This window comes from Zingiber officinale, chromosome 4B (genome assembly GCF_018446385.1).
Source record: "Zingiber officinale cultivar Zhangliang chromosome 4B, Zo_v1.1, whole genome shotgun sequence".
Taxonomy (NCBI): domain Eukaryota; kingdom Viridiplantae; phylum Streptophyta; class Magnoliopsida; order Zingiberales; family Zingiberaceae; genus Zingiber; species Zingiber officinale.
Window position 1 is genome coordinate 74,585,414 of NC_055993.1, and position 24,462 is coordinate 74,609,875.

At 41.8% G+C, this 24,462-nt stretch overlaps 1 long non-coding RNA gene across 3 annotated transcripts; it reads left to right on the top strand.

Annotated features, from left to right (window-relative positions):
• The first annotated feature begins 16,416 nt into the window (after window positions 1–16,416).
• On the top strand, window positions 16,417–24,092 carry LOC121975157. 3 transcript variants are annotated; one of them, XR_006110278.1, is made up of 6 exons: window positions 16,417–16,687; window positions 16,756–16,997; window positions 17,087–17,172; window positions 17,595–17,663; window positions 23,565–23,633; window positions 23,720–24,092. It is a non-coding gene; the product is annotated as an uncharacterized LOC121975157 (long non-coding RNA). The 3 variants fall into 3 exon arrangements; XR_006110277.1 differs by having other exon boundaries at window positions 17,087–17,158; XR_006110279.1 differs by having other exon boundaries at window positions 16,421–16,552; window positions 17,087–17,158.
• The last annotated feature ends 370 nt before the right edge of the window (window positions 24,093–24,462 follow it).

Sequence of the window (24,462 nt, forward strand, 5' to 3'; positions counted from 1 at the left end):
TATCTCCCCCGTTCGGGGCCGAGCGGTCTTCATTGGTCGCAGACCTGCTCAGCGGGTTCTCCTATCTCCCCTGTTCAGGGTCGAGCGATTTTCACGGGTTCTCCAATGGTCGCGAACGAGAGTACCTCCATTGGTCTCAGACCAGAATATCTCATGGGCTCTGAGCTCGCCCGGCTCACGACTTTCGTTTCTGTGCGCATTCGATTTCTCATGCGATGTGCTCGTTCGGCTCATGACTTTCGCTTCCATGCGCCTTTCGACTCACGGGCTACACTCTAGTTTAGTTCACGTGCGATGTGCCCGTTCGACTCACGACATTCGTCTCTGCGCACTCAATTTCACGGGCTATGCTCCCGCTTAGTCTTATGGCTCCACTCCTGCCCAGCGCTGCTTCGTCTCTCGCTCGGTATTTGTCCAGGCGTTCGTTTGGCGTTCGCCCAATAGCTTGCCGGGCAGCCGCTCGATCCTATTTTTCGTCGCCTGGTCGGTATTCTCTGGGCCGCTTGATCCTGCGCCCGATCGTCCACTTAGCCACACGCTGGTTTTTCCTCTACATCTAATGGTCGTCAGGTCGGCATCTTATGATCACCTGGTTCAACATTTTCAGGTCACCCGATCGTATTTTATGGTAACCCGATCAACATTTTACGATCGTCCGGTCGGCACTCTCCGGGCCGCTCGTTTAGCACTCTTGTTGTTGTCCGACCGATATCGCTCAGTCGTCCGTTCGACCACACTTAAATTACTTAGTCGAACGCTCAACATTCTCACGATGGTCTAGTCAGCATCTTACGGTCAACTGACCGACACTTTCTCGGTCACGTGCTCGGCCTCGCCCGCCCGACGTCTATCAACCCGATCGACATCCTTCCGATCGCCCGGTTGGCATATTCGAAGTCGCATGCTTGGCATCGCTCGTTCGCTTGGTCAACTCGTGATCCCGTGTGTCACTCGGGCTACTTTCATTTTACTCTGTCGCTCGCTTGATGTTTTGTCGCTCACTCGACATTGGTCCGGTTGCCGACTTGGTATTATTTCTCGTAGTTCGCTCGGCATCGCTGTCATCTCTCGCGCGACACTCTCTTGATTACTTGGTTCGCATTTTTTCGGTTGCTTGATCGACATCTTCTCGATTACCCGTCTTTTTAACTGATCAGCATTATCTCCGTTACCTGGACTACACTATTTCTCGTCGCTTACTCGATACTACTTGAGTCACTTACTCAGCATCACCACAACTACTCGTTCGACGTGATAAAACGAGACCAGTGATATGATTTCACGTTCGGTAGCGATTCTGTTTTGGGCTTGGTCTAGTCAGTCGGGCTTGACCCTCCTTCGACTAGACTTAAAGGGGAGGCTTGTGATAAAATAATGAGATAAGAGGGAGGAGCATTTTCATCATTTCCTATTTGGAGGGTTTTGGTTTTAAGAACGACACTGTTCACCAACAAGGGCTCTCGTGGTTTTTCTGTAACGACCCGCCTTCTACTGACTAGGCTGTGAGACCAATCGTTACATTAATCTGTGCTAACTATTCCATGACCATCATTAAAGCTAAGTGCGGAAGCTGTACTAATTGAAATTTTACTAAACTATCATCATCTCTTGGTTCTACATGTGCTAAGGGGTGTAATCTAAACTATTCATGACATATATTACATCCCCTAATGGTCAAGGAACTTAACTAAGAGTTTCTTGCTGATGTCAGGCCTCCCAATCGATCCACGGATCGATTGGAATGGCCGGATCGATCCGTGGATCGATCCAGGTGGCTACTGTATGTGGGGCTTAGGTTGGATCGATCCAATGATCGATCCAGCACGCTACTGTGCTCGGGCAATATTCTGGATCGATCGGCTGATCGATCCAGACTGGCCAATCGATCCAGTGATCCCGAGCCTTCTGTTCACGACAGAATTTGCTGGATCGATCTGCTGATCGATCCAGAGGCCTACTGTTCGCGGTACGAACTTCTCAATCGATCGGCTAATCGATTGAGAAGCCTCCAATCGATCAGCCGATCGATTGGGGTTTCTGATTTCATACTAGAAGTCTGATTTCAGCACTTGTTCGTGCCAAGACTTCCCATGTCAACCCTAAACTAAATGTAAAACCTTCTAAACATATATTAATAACTATTCTATCATACATTGGGCAACATTCTGGACATAATGTAATGCATGTTCACTAGTTCATACCATTAACCATACTAGAATGCGAAGCATACGGGAAAAGAGAACAAGACTTTAATAACTAGACTTGCTACAAGTTCTAATGCGTAGTAAAATAAAACTAGATCCCTAGGATCTTTATTCCAGTTCCTGCCACACACATCCTCATCTGCACTGACCTCCAGCCTCCACTGCTAGTCCATTTTCCTTTTACCTGTATCTGCAGTATAAGAAAAATAGTATCTGTAAGCTAAAAAGCTTAGTAAGAAACCATCTACCTCACTAAATCATGCACACAATGCAAATATGCTTTTAAATCATGCGGTTTGAAAAACATACCGAATATGCAAGCATGGCATGGCATGGTATCATACAAAGCATGGCATAACATAAGCTGAACATAAAATAAAACTGATCATCACATGTCTAGAACTGTATATGAAGCTATCATATTTAACAACTGAAATAAGCTGAGTTGATACAAAAGTGAGCTAAGCTGAAGCTGAGCTAATACTGAATTCCATTATGTTTTAAAACTGATTTGGAAAACTATTATATATAATAGATAAAAATACTAAACATGCTGCTGTAGGGCCCTGGCAACTGTACTTGCTGTGCGCGCATCCCTAACTAGACCCGGGATTGCAAGTTCTGAATCTAGTAGGGTTTACTAGGTTAGCTGAACCTAGGGACGACTATGGGAGTCCATCCCAGTGGATATCTAATCCAGTACAGTGCCACTGCTGAAAGTAAAATACTGAATGCTATATACTTATTTTGCTGAATCTAGGTTATCTGTACCTAGAACTAGGTTGTCTGAACCTAGAGGCTACTGTGGGAGCCCACCCATGGGACTGTAGTCCTACATAAGCTGATATAAAACTAATTTGCTGTTTTAAATGCTCCTAGTGCATTTACTAAGTTAATTAAACTGTCTATTACTGAGCTAGACCTTTAATCGAGCACCTAGGATGCTCTAACTCTTCTCCCTATTAGGGAGACCACCTCTAGGCACCCGACAACGTCTAACCTCCTATCTGAAGAGGGAAAACGCGTCCGGCCCATCTAGAGGTGCTCAACTAAATCCCTAATCTGCGAAGAGAGTTAAATACACCCTAGATATCGATAAAAATCTGCATACATCCTAACTAAGGCATAAAAACTCAAACGGAAGCTATTATACTGCAGGTGAGGGGTTTCTTACCTCGTATGCTAGATTTCTTACAAATCCAATCGCTAGAAATTCCGGTGGAGACGACTTCTCGACGATTCGCTCGCGTCCACGTGCTCTACTCGCGGAGGGAAACGTCCTCGTGCTGAAATCGTTGCCGGAAAGTGACCTTGGGACCCTAGGGAGAGAACCCTAGGTCTTCCTTGATGTGGCGCCGAGAGAAGGAGAGAAGAAGGGGTTGGCGTCGGTGAGGGTTTTGGAGAAAACGTGGCGTGAGGCTTTGTGAGGAGAGGGCTGCCGAACCAAATTAAACCAACCCACACTTAAGTTTTTCCTATTTATATTAAGTGGATAACCCGATCCAACTCTAACATAAATATAATTGGTTCTCCTTTTTTTCAGCACGGCCCTGCTGGGTTCACCGGTTACTAGAATTATCCGTAAACCATAGGTCTTGGGTTTGATTCCCGCTTAGACCGTTTTACTTTTCTAATTATTTTTGCTATTTCCGATACTCGAAAAATTCCGGAAAAATATCTAAAAATTCCAGAAAAATCCTAGAATAATTCTAATGCAAGTTTGAGAATTTTCGGGCGCTACAATCCCCAATACCTTATAAAAAATTCGTCCTCGAACTTAGAACAATTCTGGGTACTTCTGTCTCATGCTTCTTCTGCTGTGTGACTGTGCTAAATGACTTTGACTAATGGTACTTCCTTGTTCCGTAATTTCTTAACCACTCGGTCTATTATCTGAATAGGCCGACTATCATAGCTGAGGTCTTCGCGAATTTGTACCGACTGGAGCTCAATCACCTGGGTGGCATCTGGGGTATGCTTCTTCAGCATAGAGACATGAAACACGTTGTGGACAGCTGACATTTCCTGGGGTAGCTCTAGCTCATATGCTACCTTGCCCACTCTTCTGCTGATAAGGTATGGTCCCACATATCTGGGACTAAGTTTGCCCTTCTTCCCAAAACGCATCACTCCCTTCATGGGAGCTACTCTGAGGAACACTGTATCCCCATCGGAAAACTCTAAGGGTATGGTATCAAGATAGCTTTTCTCAAGGCTCTCAGCTGTCTCTATTCTCTGGCGGATCTGCTGTATATAGCTGCTGTGTATCTGCTACTAGATCCGTCTGAAGCTCTAGTTCTTTCTGCTCACCACTCTCATACGCAGATTGAGATCTACACCTCCGCCCATAGAGAGCCTCGTAGGGTGCCATGCCGATAGTGGCATGATAGGTTGTATGCAAATTTCGCTAAGCTCGATATTTGCACCAACTTCCTTGAAGTCTAGGGCACACGCTCGGAGCATATCTTCGAGTACCGATTTACTCGCTCCGTCTGACCATCTGTCTGAGGATGAAATGCTGTGCTACTTTAATTTAGTGCCCAACGCCGACTGCACACTCCCAGAAGTGTGATGTGAATCACTGTCTCGTCTGAAATGATGGTCCGTGGAACTCCATGTAGTCCGACAATCTGGAGATACAAATGAGCTAGCTTCTCCACGGAGTAGGATATCTTGATAGCTAAGAAGTGGGTGATTTAGTCAACCTGTTATTACCCGGATGGCGTCAAAACCATTCGTGGTTGGTAGTCCCACTATGAAATCCATAGAGATATCCTCCCACTTCCATTCTGGAATCGATAGGCCGCAGAACTCCTCCTGGTGTTCCGCCTTAACCCTCTGACAGGTGAGGCAGATGTTGACATATCTGGCGATGTCTCGCTTCATCCGGGCCACCAAAAATGTTTCTTGGTCTTGATACATTTGGTGGAACCTGGATGCATCGCGTAGGGAGTCTTGTGAGCCTCATCTAAAATCTCCCTCGTAGCTCCTCCTGCTGGAACGCAGAGTCCATCACCAAAATACAACACCCGCTATCGGACACTCGAATTCTCTTTTCTGATTACGCTAGCCCTTGCTTGATTTTCTCAATTTCAGGTCCTGTCCTGAGTGATCGAATATCACCAAGCAAGGTAGACTCTAAGGTCATAGTAGAGAGTCGTCAACGATGAGTTCTAGACCGAAATCTACGATCTCCTTCCGATGGGCGGTGACATGGCAGTAAGAGATAATAAGGTAGCACCGGATTTTCGCTAAGTGCGTCGGCTACCTTATTGGCTTTCCCGGATGGTAGAGGATGTCTATATCGTAGTCTTTGACCACCTCAAGCCATCTGCGCTATCGCATGTTCAGATCCTTCTGAGTGATGATCTGTATACACTCTGCACTGAGCTCCATATAAGTAATGTCTCCAAATTTTGAGAGCGAACACTACTGCTGCAAGCTCAAGGTCATGAGTAGGGTAATTCTTCTCATAATCCTTGAGTTGTCTGGAGGCATAGGCGATCACCTTGCCGTTTTGCATCAATACTGCTCCTAGTCCCAACTTAGAGGCATCACTACAGATGTCAAAGCTGCTGGCATTGTCTGGTAGAGCCAAAATGGGAGCACTGGTCAATCTTCTTTTTAGCTCGCTGAAGCTGTTCTCACAGTCCTCTGTCCACTGAAATTTCCTGTTCTTCCTGGTAAGAGCTGTCAGTGGGGAGGCTATCCTGGAGAAGTCCTCTACAAACTTTCTGTAATAACCTGCTAATCCCAGAAAGCTTCTGATTTCACTGGCGTTCTTCGGTCTCTTCCAGTTACTTACTGCTTCTATCTTGCTGGGATCTACCATAATACCATCCTTGGAGATGATGTGACCCAGGAAGGACACCTGATCTAGCCAAAATTCATATTTCGTGAACTTGGCGTATAGCTGGTTCTGCTGAAGTGTCTGTAGTACTGTCTTCAGGTGCTCTGCATGTTCTTCCTGAGTTCTTGAGTAGATAAGAATGTCATTGATAAACACAATAACAAACTTATCTAAATACTCCCTGAATACTCTGTTCATGAGATCCATGAATGTAGCTGGAGCATTGGTCACGCCAAAGGGCATGACTACGAACTCGTAATGTCCGTATCTGGTCCTAAATGTTGTCTTCGGTATATCACCCTCCTTGACTCTGACTTGGTGATATTTTGATCTGAGGTCAATCTTAGAGAACACTGCTGCTCCCTTTAACTGGTCGAACATGTCATCTATTATGGGAAGAGGATACCTGTTCTTGATCGTGACCTGATTCAGTGCCCTGTAGTCTATGCATAGCCGCATGCTTCCATCCTTCTTCTTCACGAACAGTATAGGCGCTCCCCATGGTGAGTGACTAGGGCGCATGAAGCCCTTGTCAAGCAGCTCCTGTAGTTGCTCCTGAAGTTCCTTTAGTTCTGCTGGAGCCATGCGATATGGCGCTTTGGAAATAGGATTGGTGCCGGGGAAGAGCTCTATCTCAAATTCAATCTCCCTGACTGGTGCTAGGCCTGGTAACTCCTCAGGGAAGACTGCTGGGTAGTCACATACAACTCGGACCCCTGCTAGCTGTTGGTCCTTGTCCTGGCTGGTATTGACTACATGTGCTAAGTACCCCGTACATCCCGAATCCATCAACTTCTGTGCCTTCATAGCTGAGAGAAATTTTCTGGCTTTTCTCTTTGGTTCTCCGATGTACTCGAACTGTGCTTCTGCTTCGGGTTGGAATACGACTTTCTGTTTACGACACTCTATGGAGGCACCGTATCTGATCAGGAAGTCCATTCCAAGGATGACGTCGTAGTCAGTCATTTCCAGCAGGATCAGATCACAAAAGAGTTCCCTGTCTGCTATAATGACCGGCACTGCTCTGAGCCAGTGCATGGATGCCATGATCTCTCCTGAAGGTAGTGCCGTCAAAAACTGACCACTAAGTACCTCGGAGGGTATTTCTAATTTTTCGGAGAACACCCTGGCTATATATGAATGGGTTGCCCCAGTATCAAATAGAACAGTAGCACTATACTGAAAAATGCTAATCTGACCTGTAATAACTGTCGAGGCGTTGGCTACGTCCTCTCTGGTGAGTGAGTAGATCCTCGCATTCGCCATGGCTTTTAATCTGCCCTGGCTGATAAGTGGACCTTCTAGAGCGGCCTGCATCTGATATAACTGAGCTGGCTGGCCTGCATACTGAATCTGCTGTGGCTGAGGAAGACCGGTCTTGTTCAGGCACTGCTTGGCCATGTGCCCTTCTTGTCCACATTCAAATCATCCTCGTATGCCCTTGCGACAAACCCCTGGGTGAAATTTCCCACAAGTAGCACACTTTGGATAACTGGGACGCTTGCTAGATGGTCCTCCTTTTGGGTCACTCCCTGATTTGCGTTTGCTGTTGGAGTTCCCTTTCCAGTTAGAGCTGTGACCTTGCTGTTTTTGAGTGTGAGAGTTTCCTTGGCCTTTGGACTCTGAGGAGACTTGCTCTGCTGCTTTATGCTGTTCTGATAATGCTCTGTGGTCAAGGCACTGCTCACTAACTCCTCTGTGGTTTGTGGCCTATGTATGCCACCAGCCACGTTCACTGCTATCTCTGGCCTCAGCATCTTGAGCATCAACCGGATTCGTTCCTTCTCTGTGCTGACTAGCTCTGGGCATAGACGAGCCAACCTGCTGAATTTCTTCACGGCTTCCTCAACTGAAAGGTTGCCCTGACGAAACTCAGTGAACTCGTCGTAGTGGCGGTTTGTGACCCGTATGTGAAAGAACTCCTCGAAGAACTCCTTCTCGAAGTCAGCCCATAACATCTGGTTTACTGGGCGCTTCGTTCTGATTCTTTCCCACCACATGCGTGCGTCTCCTGTCAGGCAGAAGGAGGCACACTTCACCTTCTCGTGTTCTGGCCAGTCCAGAAGCTCCATCGTGCTCTCCAGTGTTTTGAACCAGGCTTGTGCATCCCATGGTTCACTAGTGCCTGAGAAGTTCTCTGGCTTGACTCGCTGCCACTGGATCAGATAGGCTTCCTTTCTTGGCTCAGCTGCTGGGGCTGCTGGTGCTGGTGCTGGTGCTGTAGGCTGAGCTGGTGGAACCTCTAAGACTACCGGAGTCGTCAAATTCGGTTCCGGGGTGACTGTGGGGGTATTCTGCTGATTAGCCTTTAAGGTGACTATTTCCTGTTGCTGTTCAGCTAGCTGCTGCTGTAACTGAGCCACTAATGCTGTAAGGTCTGGAGGAGGCACTGAACTGCCTGCCTCTTGCTGGGGCTCAGTAGCTAGTGCCCTTCTAGCTGGGCGTCCTCGTGCCATTTCTAAGGACATAGAGAACATAACATAACTAATGAAATCACAGTTATATAACTACTGATATCATGTTCAAAAACTATCACATACTAACAAGCAGTAGGCATATAAACATGAACTGTAATAACAAAACAAGGAGCATAAATTAAGTAGAGGTATTCTTACTTGGAAGCTGCAGGTACAATGCTGATGTGTGTGTAGGAAGTATGGAACACTGCTCTGATACCACTCTGTAACGACCCGCCTTCTACTGACTAGGCTGTGAGACCAATCATTACATTAATCTGTGCTAACTATTCCATGACCATCATTAAAGCTAAGTGCGGAAGCTGTACTAATTGAAATTTTACTAAACTATCATCATCTCTTGGTTCTACATGTGCTAAGGGGTGTAATCTAAACTATTCATGACATATATTACATCCCCTAATGGTCAAGGAACTTAACTAAGAGTTTCTTGCTGATGTCAGGCCTCCCAATCGATCCACGGATCGATTGGAATGGCCGGATCGATCCGTGGATCGATCCAGGTGGCTACAGTATGTGGGGCTTAGGTTGGATCGATCCAATGATCGATCCAGCACGCTACTGTGCTCGGGCAATATTCTGGATCGATCGGCTGATCGATCCAGACTGGCCAATCGATCCAGTGATGGATCCCAGAGCCTTCTGTTCACGACAGAATTTGCTGGATCGATCTGCTGATCGATCCAGAGGCCTACTGTTCGCGGTACGAACTTCTCAATCGATCGGCTAATCGATTGAGAAGCCTCCAATCGATCAGCCGATCGATTGGGGTTTCTGATTTCGTACTAGAAGTCTGATTTCAGCACTTGTTCGTGCCAAGACTTCCCATGTCAACCCTAAACTAAATGTAAAACCTTCTAAACATATATTAATAACTATTCTATCATACATTGGGCAACATTCTGGACATAATGTAATGCATGTTCACTAGTTCATACCATTAACCATACTAGAATGCGAAGCATACGGGAAAAGAGAACAAGACTTTAATAACTAGACTTGCTACAAGTTCTAATGCGTAGTAAAATAAAACTAGATCCCTAGGATCTTTATTCCAGTTCCTGCCACACACATCCTCATCTGCACTGACCTCCAGCCTCCACTGCTAGTCCATTTTCCTTTTACCTGTATCTGCAGTATAAGAAAAATAGTATCTGTAAGCTAAAAAGCTTAGTAAGAAACCATCTACCTCACTAAATCATGCACACGATGCAAATATGCTTTTAAATCATGCGGTTTGAAAAACATACCGAATATGCAAGCATGGCATGACATGGTATCATACAAAGCATGGCATAACATAAGCTGAACATAAAATAAAACTGATCATCACATGTCTAGAACTGTATATGAAGCTATTATATTTAACAACTGAAATAAGCTGAGTTAATATAAAAGTGAGCTAAGCTGAAGCTGAGCTAATACTGAATTCCATTATGTTTTAAAACTGATTTGGAAAACTATTATATATAATAGATAAAAATACTAAACATGCTGCTGTAGGGCCCTGGCAACTGTACTTGCTGTGCGCGCATCCCTAACTAGACCCGGGATTGCAAGTTCTGAATCTAGTAGGGTTTACTAGGTTAGCTGAACCTAGGGACGACTATGGGAGTCCATCCCAGTGGATATCTAATCCAGTACAGTGCCACTGCTGAAAGTAAAATACTGAATGCTATATACTTATTTTGCTGAATCTAGGTTATCTGTACCTAGAACTAGGTTGTCTGAACCTAGAGGCTACTGTGGGAGCCCACCTATGGGACTGTAGTCCTACATAAGCTGATATAAAACTAATTTGCTGTTTTAAATGCTCCTAGTGCATTTACTAAGTTAATTAAACTGTCTATTACTGAGCTAGACCTTTAATCGAGCACCTAGGATGCTCTAACTCTTCTCCCTATTAGGGAGACCACCTCTAGGCACCCGACAACGTCTAACCTCCTATCTGAAGAGGGAAAACGCGTCCGGCCCATCTAGAGGTGCTCAACTAAATCCCTAATCTGTGAAGAGAGTTAAATACACCCTAGATATCGATAAAAATCTGCATACATCCTAACTAAGGCATAAAAACTCAAACGGAAGCTATTATACTGCAGGTGAGGGGTTTCTTACCTCGTATGCTAGATTTCTTACAAATCCAATCGCTAGAAATTCCGGTGGAGACGACTTCTCGACGATTCGCTCGCGTCCACGTGCTCTACTCGAGGAGGGAAACGTCCTCGTGCTGAAATCGTCGCCGGAAAGTGACCTTGGGACCCTAGGGAGAGAACCCTAGGTCTTCCTTGATGTGGCGCCGAGAGAAGGAGAGAAGAAGGGGTTGGCGTCAGTGAGGGTTTTGGAGAAAAAGTGGCGTGAGGCTTTGTGAGGAGAGGGCTGCCGAACCAAATTAAACCAACCCACACTTAAGTTTTTCCTATTTATATTAAGTGGATAACCCGATCCAACTCTAACATAAATATAATTGGTTCTCCTTTTTTTCAGCACGGCCCTGCTGGGTTCACCGGTTACTAGAATTATCCGTAAACCATAGGTCTTGGGTTCGATTCCCGCTTAGACCGTTTTACTTTTCTAATTATTTTTGCTACTTCCGATACTCGGAAAATTCCGGAAAAATATCTAAAAATTCCAGAAAAATCCTAGAATAATTCTAATGCAAGTTTGAGAATTTTCGGGCGCTACATTTTCCGCCGCCGCCATGGGGAAAGAACTTCTTCTCCCCTTGTGGTCACTACCGAAGGAGGGTCGCCGGCGATGACTGCCCCGTGAGTAGCTCCTTCCCTTCTGCCTCTCCGCGTCGACGCCCGTCGTCTCCCTCGGCGCCTCTTCTCTCCCTCTCCCCTTTGTTGGTCGAGGCCCACAACCGCTGCTCTTCCCCTTCTCTGTGCCGATGCCATTGCGAGCAGCCTCCTTGCCTTTCTCTCCGCACAGATGTTGCCTAGTCCTACCCCTTTTTTCCTCGCCACGCACACCCCTTCTGGGCGCCATTGGCACCAACAGTAGCTGCTGCCTTCTCCCGCTCTACGCGCGTTGCAGCCTCGCTTGTCGGCAGCTACCAGGTATCACAGCCACAGTCGCCAGGCACCGCAGCCACTCCTGCCAGGCACCATAGCCACTCCCGCCGGAACCGCTTTCGACTCCTCACACCACTAATGCCACACAGATTCACGCGAGAACGCCATCGCATGTTTTCTCCCCTCTCTCTCTCATAACCCAACTTCAGCCACTGTCCCACTATTGGACAGACCTTCGGATGCTGAAGGATGTCGCCGCCTTCCTGTTGGTTTGTCCTAGGAAGATCATACCGGCTCCACTGTACAAAAATTTTGTATAAGTGCCGAACATTCCCTAAACAACCTATTGTGTTCTTTAGAAATTAAATTAGGAATCGCAAACGGAATTTAACATTATTGATTCTAAATTTAACTTATATGTTCTTAATGATTTAGATTTGGATCGCAAACGATGCTTAACATTATTGATCCAAATCCACCTATGTTATAAATTCAATTAAATATTAATTTTCAAAATTAGCTTTCAGTATTGCATGGCGAGGCACTAGTCCTTCTTGGGTATGAGATCATCCACCACCGCCTAGTTAAAGCATTTTAAGGAAAGCTAATATTTAATTTCCTTATATAACTCTAGGTTTAATCAAAAGGAATAATCGAATCACAAATTCGAAAAACAAGAAAATAACACAAACTCGAATCACAAATTTGAAACTCTAGAATCATATGCCTCTTGTGTTTGGAATTCATACAAAGAAAAACTAGCATGATGCGAAAGACAATTACTAGTTATACATTTTCTTTGTATGCTAATAACCTCGAGATCTTCTGCCGTATTCTTCGCCTCCTCTTGGACATCGTGTGGGTGATGATCCTCCAAGATGAATACCACCCAAAAGCTCCTCCTTCTTCTCTAATATTTGGTCGCCACCACCACCAAGGAAAAAGAGAGCAAGGGGAAAGGAAAAGAGAGGGGTCGACCACAAGAGAGAGCACAAGAAATAGAATAAGAATTGATATATCATGAGGCATCTCCTCCCCTTCTTTTATAATACTTGCCCAAGACAAACAAGGAAAGATTTTTACAAAAAATTAAAATCTTCCTCTTGTTTTTCCTTTCCTCCTTTTTATTTCCTTTTTCTTCCTCTTGATTGATTTAATTGGATTGGCCGGCCCCTTGCTTGGGCACCAAGTAAGGGTGGCCAACCCTAAGAGGAAAGAAAAGAAACAAAAAAAACTTTGTAAAAATTTTATAAGCAAAGAAGGAAAGCTCTTATAAAATTTTACAAGTTCTTTTAATTTCCTAATGTGGATGTTTAAAAAAGGGAAGTTTTCTTTATTTTAAAACAAGTTTTAAAATTTAAAATTTCTCATTTAAAATTTTCTTTTTTAACATGTTTACAAAAAAAGGAAAGTTTCAAATTTAAAACTCTATTTTAAAAAACCATGAGGATGGTTAAAAAGGGAAAGTTTTGAAAATTTTAAACTTTCTTTTAAACCATGTGGCCTAATTCAAATAAGGAAAGTTTTATAATTTAAAATATCTCTTTTAAAACTTGTAGATATCTACAAAGAGAAGATTTTAAAAATTTAAAACACCCCTCATACTTTGAATTATGTGGCCGACCCCCTTCAAACTTCTTGTGGTCGGCCCCCTTTGAGAAAATAGTGGTCGACCCTTGGCTTGGTCACCAAGCCTTGGGACGGCCCCCTCTTGGACACCAAGATGGACTTTTCATGGGTGGATATGAGGCATTAATGAGGCTACGACAGGGACTTAGAGGAGAAATTGGTTTTGGCCTCCCAAGGAGCTTGAGTATCCCGTGTTCGCCCCGAACACACAACTCAAGTTCATCAATAATAACTCATTCCACTAGAGAGTTATTATTGCACTACCGCACCAATCCCAAATTACATTATGGGCTCCTTCTTATCATGAGTATGTTAATCTTCCTGTGTTTAAGATATCGGATGCCCACTAATTAATTGAGTTACTAACAACTCATTTTAATTAATGTCTTAGTCCAAGAGTAGTACCACTCAACCTTATCGTCATGTCGGACTAAGTCTACCTGTAGGGTTTAACATGATAATCTTTATGAGCTCCTCTTGGAGACATTATCAACCTAGATTACTAGGACACAGTTTCCTTCTATGATCAACAACACACACTATAAGTAATATCATTTCCCAACTTATCAGACCTTTTGATTTATCGAACTAAATCTCACCCTTTGATAAGTCAAAGAAATAAATACTAAATATATGTGCTTGTTATTATATTAGGATTAAGAGCACACACTTCCATAATAACTAACGTCTTGTCCTTTTATTAAGTCGGTATAAAAAGAACTTACCTTAAATGGTCCTGCTCAATACACTCAGAGTGTACTAGTGTAATTTATCAGTCAAGATAAACTAATACCTAATTACACTATGACTATTCCAATGGTTTGTTCCTTTCCATCTCAGTCGTGAGCTACTGTTTATAATTTATAAGGAATTGATAACATAATCTTCTGTGTGTGACACCACACACCATATTATCTACAATATAAATTAATTGAACAACTACACAGCATATAAATGTAGATATTGCTCAATGTGATTCTTATTTCTAAATAAATGTTTATACAAAAAGCTAGGCTTTTAGTATATATTCCAACACTTCCCACTTTATGCGTTGGCAGCGCATACTCCGGTTGCTGGGTTCATCAATACGTCGATAGCCGCTCTTTGGCGGCTGCAACTTGCTAGCCTTCAGGCCACCTGTTAGCAATCTGCACGACTATATTCCACACGCTGATCTCATCCTTAGTCCAGCTTTGTGTGGGGTTGTGTTTCGGCCTTCGGGCCATTGCCACTGTTTGGCACCCGACCCTTATGTTAGATTCTGAGTTATGTATTATATATGGGTCCGTGTGTTGATATCATGTTCTGGCCTTCGTGCCGTCATCATATCTCGGCCTACGAGCCACTGTATTACTCCGACTCAAGAGCCATCGTCATATTTCGGCCGACATGCCGCCTCTTGGATCCATGCTGCACCGGATTCCATGTCGTCACCCCCAGATTCGGCTTCTCAGTTGGCTCACACCCATCTATTCGTCTGGGCTGCGATGACTCGCTCAGCACCGCGACCAGCTCACCGACTCATCCGAGGGCACCCCCGGGGCTAAGGTACGTCACTGTACTCGTCTTGTATTTATTTAGTTGTTCTATCATTATTCATCTACTTATATATTCGTGGGACCCGCCTCAAGCATCGGGGTATCAGAGACCGGGGCGACTCGGTCACTGGCTGCAGGTAGTGTTGACCAGATGACATCGGGCGACTTGGTCAACACAGAAGACATCTCACCATCCGGGTCATGGAGATGCGGTCAACATTCCAGACACATCATTCCGACAGTTCCATCTTCCCAGATTCCCGACAGGAACAGAGTATTTTACAAATATAATCTGACCTCTTTTGAGGCCATCTTAGGACCAGTTGGAAATTGACATGTATTGATCTCATTTCATATAATTTTCACTCTACACATCTACATCTTAATCTATGTCATTAATGATATTAGTATTGTGATTACTGTTGGGGTTTGTTACGATCATATATAGTAGCTATAATCTCTTTAGTCCTATACCAATGAAGTTAATGGACCAGATTATTTATAGGGGTATTCTGTACCCATAAAACTTGAAATCAACTAAAGTTTACTCATATATCTTATGTAAATTACAAATAGTCCAAGTTGGAGATTGTTTGATTTTATCTCTATTATATGGGCTTAATTGTAATTTATATATGCTAATACGAATTAAACCTGTTTAAGTGATTTAACTTAAAGTTATTGAGTTTTCAGATCATTGGATGTGAATCTCATATGTATAGAACCAATTATCCACATTTATTATCATCTATGGACTGATAATGGATATGCACTGTATAATGAGTTGGTCCGCAGAGGATTAGAGTATCTTTTGGAGACGTCTCTTCATTCTCCATTGACGAAGATGATTCGACACCGTCAATCCTAACTCCTCCAGAAGACCAATCTTTTTTTTTTTTTTTTTTTTTTTTTTCTGTAGGATTGTTGAATCGATGAGCTCTATACGAAGAACAATGTCAATTCCGTTGCGTTCATGTTATTCGTTATTACAGTATTTATATATTTACTTTCTTGTATCATATTCTCGATGAAACAAAGATTCATACTTATATATTTTATCTTTTCTCTATTTAAGTTCTTATTTTGTTCCTAGAATTCATGCACTTAGGAGAAAATTCATCTTATATCAATATTAATAAGTAACCCTCTAAATTATGGTACTTTTAATATACTGAGAAATGAAGAAAGGGGCTATTATTTATAATTTGAATGTGTCTTTTATGGAGATATATTTAGACTCTTCTCTTCGTGGAAGCTTCAAAAGAAAAAAAGATCATATAAAATGTCCCAGCACACTTATCCAGTGTAACTTTTCTTTTTCTTTCAAAAATTTGATAATTGCATCATTTGTTCAGAAGTTAGATGTAATTTTTTCAATGTCCTACAATAGAAAAAGTATAATAATGTTCACTAGTAAAAAATTTTGATGATAGACTTCGTTAATAGTTAGTTCGACGATTAATAATTATGAAATAATATACGGTAATAAACTTTGACAATAAAATTGACATATAAATATCGTTTTAGATTTCATAAGATTAAAAAAAAGCTTCATTTCTAATTTTAAATAATAATTTATTTCATAATCTTTATTCCATGAAGTAATAAGTTTTAAAATAAAAATTATATTTTTAAATAATGAAATAATAAGTTTGAACCAGCTAAAAATAAGTTAGAACCAGTTATATTTGTTCACTCGATTCGCACTTTACTAAAACCCAAGGCGTGTGACCTATTTTTCTCCAACACTGACCGATTCTTTCTCTTCTTCTTCGCGGCGACCTCTGTTTTCCCTGATCGGTCCCTCGAGTGCTAGGTAGAAGGAGAAGCTCCCAGAGAGGTCACCGCAAAACCCTACTTCCATCCCGCACTTCCTCTATCATATTTACTGGTTAAAATCTAGCTTGGATCTTCCATAATCTGCGCCACTAAGCTTCCCTTATCCTCTCTCCACTTCAATGTCAAAGTCCCATGGGTAATGGGCTCTGTTCATTCACTCCTGTTCAATCTAGATTCTAACCCTCCTCCCTCTTTTCTTCGTAGTTTTCGGCAAAGTTCCAGACGAACTGGTAGTTTCCAAGAAATTGGGGCTTCTCTTTGAGAGAGAGAGAGAGAGAGTCCTCCTCATCATCGACCACCATGGCGGACAAGCCATAGGCGGTGCGTGCCCTCTACTGTGGTGTTTGCGACATTTCTGTGGAGTACTGCGAGTTTGGCCCTAACTTAGAGAAGTGCAAGCCTTGGCTCCGTACCCACGCTCCCGATATGTACCCTGATCCTCAAAGGTATCTTCCTCTTTATCTTCACCACCTCCTTCTTGTATCTCTCTCTTTCCAATCAAGTGATAAATCTAGGTTAATTTTGGAAAACATAGATGCAGACAAAGCCGCCTAGTAGATGAAGTCGGTGGCGATTTTGGGCTCCACTGACGCAAGGGGAGATGCTGGTGGGCTCCTTTAGGTTATTCATGATGCTTACTTTTTGTTTTTTTTCTTGTTAATTTCTTTATCCATCTTCATGAAGTGAGCTCTCAGTATTCTGATCTACCTTTTCATTGAAATTTAATAAATGATGGGGCTTTCTTTGAAATGTTAATCTATAAATCGACTTTAGAAACAAAATCAATAACTTGATATTGGAGTAGTTTAATTTTGTGACCTAGGTCGGAAAGAATTCCTGTGGTGCATGTGCATGCTTACAATCAGTAATTGTAAATAGGATACTATTTTGAATAATTTCCTGTTTATTTCTTTTAGCACCATCAATTCTTCTAATTCCAATCATTGCATATCTAGGGTTTAGTTATCAGTGTCACTTTAGATGTCCCTCATCGGACCTTGTTTCTCTCTTTCTTTGTTTAAAATTCTGAATTTCTTGAATAGGTAGGTAGTGCTTCAACATCTAAGCAAGAAGAAGTAAAGCGCCTTACTGGTGGTAAGATAAAGAAGAAGGTGAGTTATGTAAACTTCGGTTTGTTTTATCTCAGCTTAGGAGATGCAAATCATGTCTTTTTGAGTTTTATCAAATAAATAATTTTCATCTTTGACTAAGGATATTATTATGCACAAAGTTTATTACTCTTAGAAATAGTGTGTGTATACCTCCAAATATATTTATATTTCAAAACTTTCAATTGACCATACAAAGAGCTTCAGAGACTTAATTATTTATTGTGACTTTGTAAATTATTCATCTATGATCAAAGCCAAAGAATTTGAGATTGAGTGCAAAATGGATACACAATTCTTGTCTGGTGATTAACTAACTTGTATAATGAAAAATATGTTAGAGCAATCACAATGGTCCGTGCGACCATATGTTTTGGTGTTTGGACAAAGGGTTTAAGTTAGGTTCACCCTTATTATTTGATATGTGTATGTGAGTGTGCAGGTTTGCAAGATACCCATATGACTCAACTTGATGGCTTCGGGTCCGGTGAAGGATGGAGCATCCGAGGGACCGTGGACAAGGTAGCAAGGATAAGGGCCGAGGGAAGCGACTTCGAGGCATACGCGAAGGATGATATTGGGGACGAGCCACGGGCTTGGATGCATCCGAGCGACGAGAGCCAAAGGAAGTAGGCTTGAAGACTAGAAGTCAAGGCTGCAATGAAGGGTCCAGTGAGTCGTGAGGGTACGAGTGCATGAGAGATTGTACTCAGGGTAGAATCCTAGGTTTAGGGGTTCACCGTAGAAGCACTGTAGCAATTACTGTAGCAGTCCTATAGTAATTACTGTAGCAGTCGACTGGTGTTTTCATCAGTCGACTGGGAGAGAACAGAATGCTTTTGTTCGCTTGGTTAGTGTGGAGCAGTCGACTGATGGAAGTATCAGTCGACTGGTATCAAGCCGTTGGAATGTAACGGTCGAATCTTCACAGAGGGCAATCGACTAATGGTTTTATCAGTCGACTGGTAGGCGGGGTTTTCTAACCCGCGTTCTATATAAGCAAGACTTGAGAGCTTGATTATAGTTGACGAAATTGGAGTTGATTAAGTGCTAATTAGTAGTCTACTAGTTCTCAAGTGCTTGTGAGTGTTGTGGTGAGGTTTCTCCATCCACAAGGAGGTTTGAGATAGCCGGAGTTTGCCGGGGGCTAATCCATCGATGGATTGAGGGATCGTCCACCTTACGGACAGTCGTGGAGTAGGAGCCCTAATTTCCAAACCACGTTAAACAACGTGTTAGCGGTTTGCATTTCCTTTCTAAGTCTTAGTCTTTAACTTTCGTATTTGTATTTGTATTGTTTGTATTCTGTTGCGCAAGCTAACATCGTAGGAAGAGCGATTGATTTGGGGGCGTCGTCTATCCAACCCCCCTTCTAGCCGGTCACCAATCCCCTACAAGTGGTATCAGAGCGAGACCACTCTCCATTGGACTAACCGCCAAGGAAGCAAAGATGATCGGCTTGATTGATCCACCGAAGTTCGAAGGAGGAAGCTTTTGGGACATCACCTTTTGGTTGGTGAAGATGAAGAACTTCCTCGAGACGGATTGGAACACAATGATGGTGGTGGAAGAGTCATTTGAAGTCCCGAAGGCCAAGAAGGGAAAGAAGCTCCGACCACGATATTGGACGGAGGAGCAAACCTCACAGTCAAAGGCAAACGACAAGGTAATATCAATGTTGATTGAAATTTTGCCTTCTAACGTGATGAGTCGTGTAGGTAAACATAAGAACGTCCACGAGTTCTGGAAAAAGGTAAAGATAGTTCTTGGATAAGAACTCATGCCTACACACGAAGAGGAAAAATTCGAAGAGAAGGATGAAGTTGCTCAAGTTGAGGAGGAGCCAACGGAAGTTGAGTCATGCTCAACATCCGAGGAGGAGAAGGAAGATGAGGCATCATCTACATCCTCAAGAATTGAAGAATAATCCAAGACAAGTGAAGAAGAAGAAGTCTTGGAAACCAACTTAGTAAACATCTCCACCGAAGTGAAGTCAAAGGACCACATAATATGCTTCGGGCGCAATGAGAAGGGACATTACAAGAGTAGATGTTCATTGGGTAAGAGAGAGATAAATCCTAAACCCATTCAAGTTAATTTAAATACTAACAAGGGTTGTAGGAATGAAGAAGCCCAAAGAAGGAGAATGCGCATTGTATGTTTCACATGTAGGAAGAAGGGACACTACCACACAAGATGCCCCAAGAAGAGGGAGATCAAGAAGCTTACACATTTAAAGAAGTGGGAGAAGAAGAAGAGGAGCTCAAATCAAGGGGGAGCTTCAAGGGTAAGGGAGGTATATCCTAACTTGAAGTTTAATTCAAATCTAAACTCCTCCATACATGCTAGAAATAACTGTTATTATTTACCCATGCATAACTTTAGTTTTAAATATCATGATAAGAGTAGGGTAAATGTGGATCATAACTCTAGGAAACCGATTCATGATAACTCTAGAAATGGTAGACCTAAGGAGACCCAAGGCATTAATCCCAAGAAGGGGAGACATATGCCTAGAAAAATGGATAGATCTAGGAATGCCCAAGGTGAACATGTTGACTCTAGGGTTAGGAACCTAGAAAGGGAAAATCAAGTTTTGAAGTCAAAACTTGATAAGTTAGAGAAAACCCTAGAAAGATTCAATGTTGGATCTAAGGATTTAGGTATAATGTTGGGTAGCCAAAGATCCAACAATGATAGATCGGGTCTAGGATATCAATCTAGTGTCTCCAATGCTAAGGAAAAGTCTTATGCTAGGGTTGCATATGACTATAGCAAGGAGAAGCCAATAAATGGCAAGAGAAAGCTATTTAAAGGTAAGGTTAAATTAACTAAGGACAAGGTGGCCAAGGTTAAGAAGGTTAGGTTTGTAGGTCAAATGTCACCGGAGGTGCACCGATGTGACATAACAATTGTGGATGAGTCAGCTAGGGAGGTGACTAAGGTTAAGAGCTCTAGGGGGAGCTCAAAGAGTCAAATTGGGACCTATGATCAATGGATCTCAAGTGGGTTTTACTTGGGAGTCTAGATTGGGTCATGAAATATGTCAAAAAGTTTAGAGACGAATTTGAGACTCAACCTTAGGGAATTGACACAATTGGATTATGTTTCATGCAAGAAAATATGACATTGGGGTCATATTGTATGATAATTGGTTTTGGATGTATAGATGACATATAAACCAATACTAGGGATGCATTGTGGGTTAGTATGATCAAATACATCAAGAGGAAGCTAAAATTAGGACTTTAGGTCAAAGTTCAATTGAACCATTTAGTTAGTTTTGAGTTTTATGTCAATCTTGGGATTTGTGATAAATATATTTTTATATATATTTTTCTCAAGTAGACATTGATAAAATATACCTCTCCATAAAATTTAAGAAATTTTGGAGGTCCGTGGAATTTCTGGTGCATTTTTGAAGTTGGGTCAGAAAGACTGATTTTTGTAGAAATAGTGTACCAGTCGACTGGTAACAGTATTTTTGAGTACAAAATGTCTCTGTAAGCTCATTTTGATGAGGTCATTCGACTGATACCTGTCTAAAATAATTTTTCAATATTGATTTTGACCGAGTCAACTCGTATAGGTGTATGAGATCCTTGGGGGATAAGTTTCAACAATTGGGATATTGTTGGAAGTTTTTTAATGTTAGACAAAGGGGGAGAAGTAAGGTTTAGTTGGGAAAACCTTAAGTGCCTTTGCATAGGGGAAGCATTGTGATAGGTTCTGTGGTAAAATCCTAGCTCAATAGGGAGTTGAGGTGTAGGGGAGTCTGATGATAGGTTCCCATGCATGTTTGCATGTCCTTATGGCAGTGTAAGTTCAAGTGTGTAGCCTTGGCAACGTAAGTCCATTCGATAGTGTAAGTCCAAGTGTGTAGCCTTGGCAACGTAAGTCCATTCGACAGTGTAAGTCTAAATGTGGAGTCTTGACAACGTAAGTCCATTCGGCGGTGTAAGTCCAAGTGCGTAGCCTTGGTAACGTAAGTCCATTTGTTTTAACATGTTTATTTGCTATTATATTTTCCCTAACTTAAACGTATTGTCAAACATCAAAAAGGGGGAGATTGTTGGAGCAATCCCAATGGTCCGTGCGACCATGTGTTTTAGTGTTTGGGCAAAGAGTTTAAGTTAGGTTCACCCTTGTTATTTGATATGTGTATGTGAGTGTGCAGGTTTGCAGGATACACATATGACTCAACTTGATGGCTTCGGGTCCGATGAAGGATGGAGTATCCGAGAGACCGTGGACAAGGCAGCAAGGACAAGGGCCGAGGGAAGCGACTTCGAGGCATACACGAAGGATGACATTGGGGACGAGCCGCGGGCTTGGATGCATCGGAGGGACGAGAGCCAAAGGAAGTAGGCTTAAAGATTAGAGGTCAAGGCTGCAATGAAGGGTCAAGTGAGTCGTGAGGGTATGAGTGCATGAGAGATTGTACTCAGGATAGAATCCTAGGTTTAGGGGTTTATCATAGAAGCACTGTAGCAGTTATTATAGCATTCGACTGATGTTTTCATCAGTCGACTGGTACAATCGATCGGGCAGTCGATTGGGAGCGAACAGAATGCTTTTGTTTGCTCGGTTAGTGTGGAGTAGTCGACTGATGGAAGTATCAGTCGACTGATATCAAGCCGTTGGAATGTAACGGTCGAATCTCCACAGAAGGCATTCGATTGATGGTTCTATCAGTTGATTGGTAGGTGGGATTTTCTAACCTGTCTATATAACTAAGGCTTGGGAGCTTGATTATAGTTGACGAAATTGGACTTCGTTAAGTGCTAATTAGTAGTCTACTAGTTCTCAAGTGCTTGTAAGTGTTGTGGTGAGGTTTCTCCATCCACAAGGAGGTTTGAGATAGCCGGAGTTTGTCGGGGGCTAATCCACCGATGGATTGAGGGATCGTTCACCTTACGGGCAGTCGTGGAGCAGGAGCCCTAATTTCTGAACCACGTTAACAACGTGTTAGCGGTTTGCATTTCCTTTCTTAGTCTTAGTTTTTAGCTTTCGTATTTGTATTTGTATTGTTTGTATTCCGCTACGCAAGCTAACATCGTTGGAAGAGCGATTGATTTGGGGGTACCGTCTATCCAACCCTCTTCTAGCCGACCACCGATCCCCTACAAAATATATATTCGTGCATTTGAGCTTGTTGGTAAGCCTTCTGACCAGTTTATCAGGGCTAGCTTATCTCGATTGTAATCTCAATATTGGATGATTTTTGTTATTTGTTTAACCTTATATGTTGTTAAGTATATTTCAATATAAATTAACTAAAGGTCCATTCATTGTTATTCATCTTGGCCTATCTAGCTAAAATGAACTGACTTGTCAATTTACATTTCTTCATGACACACTAAGTCCATCGAATTATCCATTTAGTTATTGGTTTCTTTTCATGGTATCGACTTTATACAATCCTCCATAGTTTTATTCAAAATGGTTTATCAAGTAGAGTTAGGACAGGCTTCAATTTGTGCAACATTTCTATGTTCTAATGATTAAAATTGATAGGTTCACTGTGATCATGATTTTGTAGAAGATCTAAATTATGGTATGATAGAGTTTGAAGCTTGAGCTATGTGAAACCTTAGATCAGGAGGATAATCAATGAAAATCTAAATCTTCACATGTTTCAGTTAATGTTGTATTCTTAATGATTTTTGCAATAATATGCTAATTAGGATTAACTTATTTTGATCTAGGAGAAACAAGAACTTATTATTGAAAAGATTGTTTGCAATAAATACAAAAGTGTTCTTGTTGTGAAAGGCCTTGAACTATTTGCTGAGTGACAGCCAAACAATATTATTTACAACTAAATTTGAGAAACGAGACATCTGAACATATTACAAATATTACTATTTACTCCATTATTTATAATTTATGAGATATTTTTAGGTGTAAAACTGAGTGATGCATCAGAGAAGCTTGATAAAAAAGTTTGCTATAGGAGCTTATGTTGTCAAGGTGAGCCAGCAGCCTAGCATTGTTTAGTTGATGGAGGAAATGCTTTTGCAATGTCTAAATACCAACTTATGATTTATTAATTTCAGGGACCAACCGAGAAAGAAAGATTGATGTGCAAGGAAATATTGCCTATGATATTGTGGAATTCATTACCAAGACTTGAGGTCTACATTTCTGGACGACCATTAGATTTGCTAGAAGTTCAATTACTAATTTAGCACGAGATTATTTAGGATAAAAGTTGTGTGATTTGAAGTAGAAAGTTAAAGAGCTTGCTAATTTAGCACGAGATTTGCTGGACTATGGTTTCTAGTATATTTTAACCAGATAGTAAGATTTTGTTGCATAAGAGGGTGTTCCAATTGTTTATTTTCATTAGTTTTTTATGATTGGTTAAATGATGCACATATTGAGTTTTGTATTTATTGTTAAAATGTAAAGTTATGATACTTGAAGTGATATTTTTTATTAAGCTTGGTATGCAACTCGTTAGTTGTGGGACCTTAGTTTAAGATATTGTAGTATCTTATCATCCCGTGTCAATCGATCACATTATTACATGTTATAATAAGCAGTTACTTCATTAAATTAAAATTATGTTTCATTAAATTAAAATTATGTTACAATACACCGTAGTTATTTACTTCAATACTAAAATTAGATGATGAAGTAATAAAAATAAAATATTTTATGACATTAAAATTATGCCAAAGTTAAAGAAAATATTCACTTCATCATAATTTAATAATTACGAAATCATTTCTTATTAATTGTTTCAGTATAAGACAAAATCATAAAGTCTTTTTAATTAACTACTTTGTCAATAAAT